Consider the following 6,000-nt stretch of genomic DNA (forward strand, 5'->3'; position numbering starts at 1 on the left):
GCTCAGCAAAGATCCTCCAAGTCTACCAATACCCAGAGTTGTCTATGGTGATGGCTTGTCCTGGGGACAGGCCTTCTATCTTAAATTCTTTTGGGAAGTTGGGGGAAGGTCAAAGTTTCTTTCAGAGTCTTTTGTCTTTAAAAATGATCAAGCCAAGGAGACACATTTTGGGGGGCAAATTCTGATCTCCCACAGTCCCACCTTTGGAACTTAAAGAAGTTTCACAGTCTAGAAGCTGAGTTGGTAGATTGTTCCCTTTCACTGAACATGTCTCTTGGTCCTGATAATATTTCAGTCCAATTAAATTCATTTTAGAAGGCAGTGATGTAGGTGGGCTCTGAATGTTAGGCCTATATTATGTAAGCAAGCAATCAGGTATTTAATAAGAAGCATTTCAGGGGGCCAGCCTGTGGCCAAGAGGTTAAGTTTGAGCACTCTACTTTGGTGACCCAGGGTTTCACTGGTTAGAATCCAAGGCACAGATGTGGCACTGCTCATTAGGCCACATTGAGGCGGTGTCCCACATGCCACAACTGGAAGGACACACAACTAAAATATACAACTACATACTTGGGGGATTTGGGGAGAAAAAGCAGGAAAAAAAAGAAGACTGACAACAGTTGTTAGCTCAGGTGACAATCTTTGAAAAAAAAAAAAAAGAAGAAGCATTTCCATGGAGACAAAAAGAAAAACAAGGTTAATGGTTGGAGCAAATTATAAACCAGTTTCTGATCCCAGGGGACAGCCAGTCAAGAAGATTTCCAGATGTTAGAGTCAAAGCATCTTTTGCAGTTTGAAATGTTTCTTATGACGTCATTGGGTGTTCAAGTATCTTTTTGAGTGGCTTATACAGCGACCGTCATGTTATCGTGGTGATCTCTAAAGTCCATTTCAAGTTGTCTAGCTTCAGTTTGCAGGGCTTTAGGAATAAGGGTGGTTTCAGTTCTCAATGATTCCAAATGAAAATGATGGAAAAATTAAAAACGTTAGTTTTGGAGATCTGTGGCCAGATATTTCAGGAGGCTAGAGGGGATCAAGTCCAGTTTACAGACAAAAAACAAAAACCTCAAAGACAATTAACAGAGTTAGAATCTAATATCCATGAATGTGTATTACGATGTTCTACTGAAACATAATTTTTCTCTTTAAAGTCACCCTCAATTTTACCAAAGATAGCCAAATTGAGACTCATTGGTTTGTAAAATAAGTCTGGTTTCAATAAACTTGGCCCAATTATTTCCATAAGTACAGCAAGAAGAGCAATTGATCATAAAGTCTCTTAAATCTGCTTTGCTGGAACTTTTTATAAGGAACCTCAGATTAACTTTAAAGGCCTCTTTCAGGAAAGCAAAGCCAAGGACTTGTCATCATATTCCACCTACAATACCCACAGATTTGGGTGAATTCTTCTCTTCTCGAGGTCTCCCAAATATCCTGAGGTTCTTTGCACCTGCCAAGGAAGTGACCTTCTTTACTCACCTGGTAAGGTTGTTGGGAACTCTGTAAGCAAGGTGCCCGGCCAATATTTCCATGTGGCTTTATTTGTTTAGTAACGCTAATCTTTGTCCCTCAAAACTGTTTTGGCCATATCCAAGTCTATGCATGTTTCTCTCAAATATGACATTCCAGTCAAAGCTTTGGTAATATAACCAATGTTTCCACTTTTGTTATAAGGAGAACAGATTCTTAGTGAATTTATGCAAACAACTATATTGTCATGAAAATAAGAATATTCCCTCAGTAAGAGTTTCCAGATTCTTGAGGGGTCAGGTAGAGAGAAAAAGATAAACGTTTCAATTCTGCTTAGAAAGGTATAATTTGCCAAATTGCTATGAGTAATATTAGCTTCAGAGAAAAGAGAAAAAAATTTCCCTAAATCTGGAAAAGCCAAACATTAAAAAAATTTCAAATGAAAAGTCATCAAAATTGCAGTCATCCTCATCAGTTCATTTAGTCTCATGTAGTCAACTTTTAATTTTGATCTTCTGTTAGCAGTTTCATGAAGTCATCAGTTTCCCCATTAGAGTTCTGTAATTTTTTTTTACCAAGCTCAGTTTTCTGATCTGAAAGTTTGTCAGAAACTTGTATTCTCAAGTAAATATCAGAGTCCTTTCCATGAATCTCTTGAAGATGAAATATACTTGCAAAAGCAGAGTAAAATAAAACTGTCTGTAAATGACAAAAGACTTAAAAATAGCAATTGACAAAGGAACTTGGCTATTTCTGTGACATATAGCACTGTTTAAGATAATAACTAGAATTAGACTGACAACCAAGACAGATCAGAATTTTAGGAATGTTATATAATTTTTAAAACACTTATGTCAATAACATCTACCAACATAATATCATAGGTCCCTAGGGAACAATGCTTGGTTATCCCTTTAACCATGGTGACAACTAAAGATTTTCAGGTGAATACAGAAAATTAAATAGCTGTAAGAAAAACCTTAGCAGTTAATGTTTCAATATTTTATCTTATTTGGAAATGATCTAGATACTCAATGAATTTTCTGTCATTTAATTCAACCAAGGAAAATTTCAAAATTTCAAGTTACCAAATAGATTTTGGAAGTCATTTTAAATACTCATTCCATAAAATGTAATTATGGCTAAAAAAGTTTACTGCAAAACTTTTATCTTACTTACATCTATTTAGTTTACTTGTTTCCAATAATTATGCTTAGATTTCCTACAAGAACTTCATGAGACATTAGACAACATCAGCTATCATTCTAAGCTATTATGTTTGCTGACAAAGATAACATGAGCTTATTTGATTAGTAAACCCAGGCTACGTGTCTGCATCATATCCAATGTTGATAATTCTGAGGAAATGCCTATTGCAACCAAACCAACAAACTTAAATAAGCTTTTATTTACCAAAGATTAATTTATATCATGTTAGCTTGAAAAACATTTGGGTTACTTTCTATTACATCTACATAATTCTATACACATAATTTATATAAGTGCTTACTTTAAGCCAATTAAATAGAGCTCTTAATTTTGACCATACCATCCAGAGGTAGAAAAATATCTCACATTTACAACATATACATACAGATATACATGAGCACACAGGTAGACACAGACAGAGACCTTATAGCTTCTGTTAAATTTTTGTTATGAATCAGGTGCAATACAAAACTCACTAGTTTATGAGGAACATTTGCATTTCAAAGAACGGCCCTCAGGTCCTAGAGAAGATGGGAGCAGAAAAGCTACATCACAAAGGCGCAGAGACAGCAGTCAAGTTTTCTTCAAGACGGAGTTTCTGGAGAATATTTGCCTTATCAGTTTCTAATGTCTCAATATCTAGGAGCATTTTGAGAGGAACAGGAGAGGCTTTGGGTTTGGCAGATGGACAAGTGAACTTTGAACTGCCTTCTAGAGCCACACCTCTGGCCTTGCAGAGATTTGCAGATAAAGATAGTTACTTTCAGTTCCCCCAAAGAACAGGATTACAGTCCGAATGATAAAAGAAGTTGACCCACCCTTCCAGCTACATTTTCCAATTGCTTCTTTATATCAAGGAGATTTTTAACTTAAGAGGTGAATCAAAAAATTTTTATGTTTTAAAACTTCAGGACAATGTATTGCACCTTTAAAAAGTCTGTGCAAAGTGTTTAATAAACTTCTTTCCACCTCTTTCCAGCATACAATTCAACTCTAGACCAGTTTACCCTGGAGGGGGTGGAGTTTTCATTAGCGAGTGTTAGACCATGAGAGGAAGCTGAGACCCCCCCAAATCTGATTAAGTTCTTAAGACTAGTCATTATAAGAGCTGTCTAAAAATTTTTCCAATTTAGAGATTTTTCCAATTTAAGGACCCATCCTCTGGCCATTAGCAAGTAGGATCTTAATAGTGACTCAAACCAATAAGCCTTTTATGGCTTCACCATGGATACAAGAATTGTCCCCAAAAGAGAGTGCAAAAGAAGCAGGCCTCACAAGATCCAGAAAGTTTACTCCCAAAAATAGTCCGAGAAAGCAAAGGCATTTGTTGTACAGGCAGTAGTGCACTAACAAGCAATGCAGATTGAGACAACAAAGGCCCCCATGGGCTGGGAACCCTCATGACAAACTCCCCTGGGAGCTGACACAGTCAGACAAACAGTATATCTCCGAACCCAGGTCTACTCAACTGACTGCCAAGATACAGGCCAGTACGTGCATCCTCTGGATGGTAGAGACCAGAGAGTTCACAAAGCTCAGCTCTCAAGACAAAGAACAAGACAAAAGAAAAAACCTCATCTTATATGCACATTAACAGCTTTAGCTGGGCCTTGGGCATCTCAGAGCCAAAGTAATATCTAGGCAGAAGGTGCTACCCAGTTGGGGATTGTGTGTTTTACAGAGTACCTTGCTACGTGGAAATTTCCTTAAGGTTAGCAGGGGACCTGTGTCATATTACCCTGTTCTATGAACAACTTATACTATCATGAGATCTTCTTGAGGTGGTAAGTGCCCTGATGATTCTTAACTGCTCATCCTGTGTCCACCAATATTGTGGCCCTTTGGCTTCCAAGATGCCCCTTAGCAACAGCTTTCACCTCATGTGCATATTAACCCACAGCAAAGTTTACTGAGGGCCAGCTCAGACGATAGGCTTGTAGAGATGCCTGTATCTTGTCCTATAGTTTTTTCTTTATATGACAAATGACACAAAAGACAAAAACAAGGAAAAACAGTGACCATCTCTGGAAGGAGAAGGATCAAAAAACCGATGAGTACTCAAACCAAATTTTCCAGAGTCACTGAATCCAAGAAGCTAGCTTCACCAATATTTTCTCCTGCTAATCCAAATTTAGAAAAGGAAAAAACTCACCACTCTCACTTCCACTAGACCCTGCAGGCAGAGATCTGGGAGACTGACATGGCAAGAACTCTTAACCTACTGCTGTCTCTCATCAGGGGTCCAGACTGTCTCAGCTTCAGTAGTCCAGGAGTGAGCAGTGTCCAGCCAGCAAAGTTTTATCCCATTCTCATCACCAATCTGTAGGAAAGGAAAACAATTCCTCTACGTCCTAGGCCCTTCTGGCTGGTCTAAGAATTAAACTGACTTGAGATAGAATAACAGGAGAAAATCAAACAAGGTTAATAACATGTATACATGGGAGAAGCCCAGGAAAACAGAATCACTCCCAAAATGGCCGAAGACACCAACTTAAATACCATCTTCGACTAAAGACAAAGGAGGATGCTGGGGGTAGTGGTTTGGGACCTCAAGGGGGAGGAAGGCAACTTACATGGAGATGGAAAAGCAAATGTTTTATAACCAAATATTTGCTGGGCCATCTATAGACAATATGACCTGAGAGACAGAACTTTAATAAAAAATGGGCTCATCAAGGACCCTCCCAGTCTACCAACACCCAGAGTTATCTATAGTGATGGCCTGTCCTGGGGATAGGCTTTCTATCTTAAATTCTTTTAGATAGTTAGGCTGAAGGTCAAAGTTTCTTTCAGAGTCTTTTGTCTTTAAAAATAATCAAGCCAGAGATACACATTTTGGGGGGCAAATTCCAAACCCCCACACAGTATACAAATTACTAGTCCAGTCTGAGAGTATGTTCTCATATTTATGCTGCAACACTGTTCATGTTCTTCTGTTATTTTCCTTCCTTATCTTCCCACTCCTTTATTGTCAGTATTCACTTTATTCTTTTTCTTATTGCTTATGTGTGTTTTGATTAACAACGCTCATAGGCATCCAGGGTACATCTGCCTTTCTGAATCATTCCCAGGATATCATATAAAGCTGTTTCAAAGTTGTTTATATATCTTCAAATGTGTTTTAGAAACATAGTAAAAGAAAATAAAATGAATAAGTCCTTTAAGGATTAAATATAAATCTCTGGCAGAAGCAAAGTTATAAAATTGTAGTGTTGAATAAAAAATCTTGATACAAAAAGAGAATGAGACAATTCAGTCAGAAAGGAATTTATTAAAGGATATTAAGTAGCTCACAGTACCTTTGAGAGGACCAAAAGATCA

Source organism: Equus asinus, chromosome 9 (genome assembly GCF_041296235.1).
Source record: "Equus asinus isolate D_3611 breed Donkey chromosome 9, EquAss-T2T_v2, whole genome shotgun sequence".
Taxonomy (NCBI): Eukaryota; Metazoa; Chordata; class Mammalia; order Perissodactyla; family Equidae; genus Equus; species Equus asinus.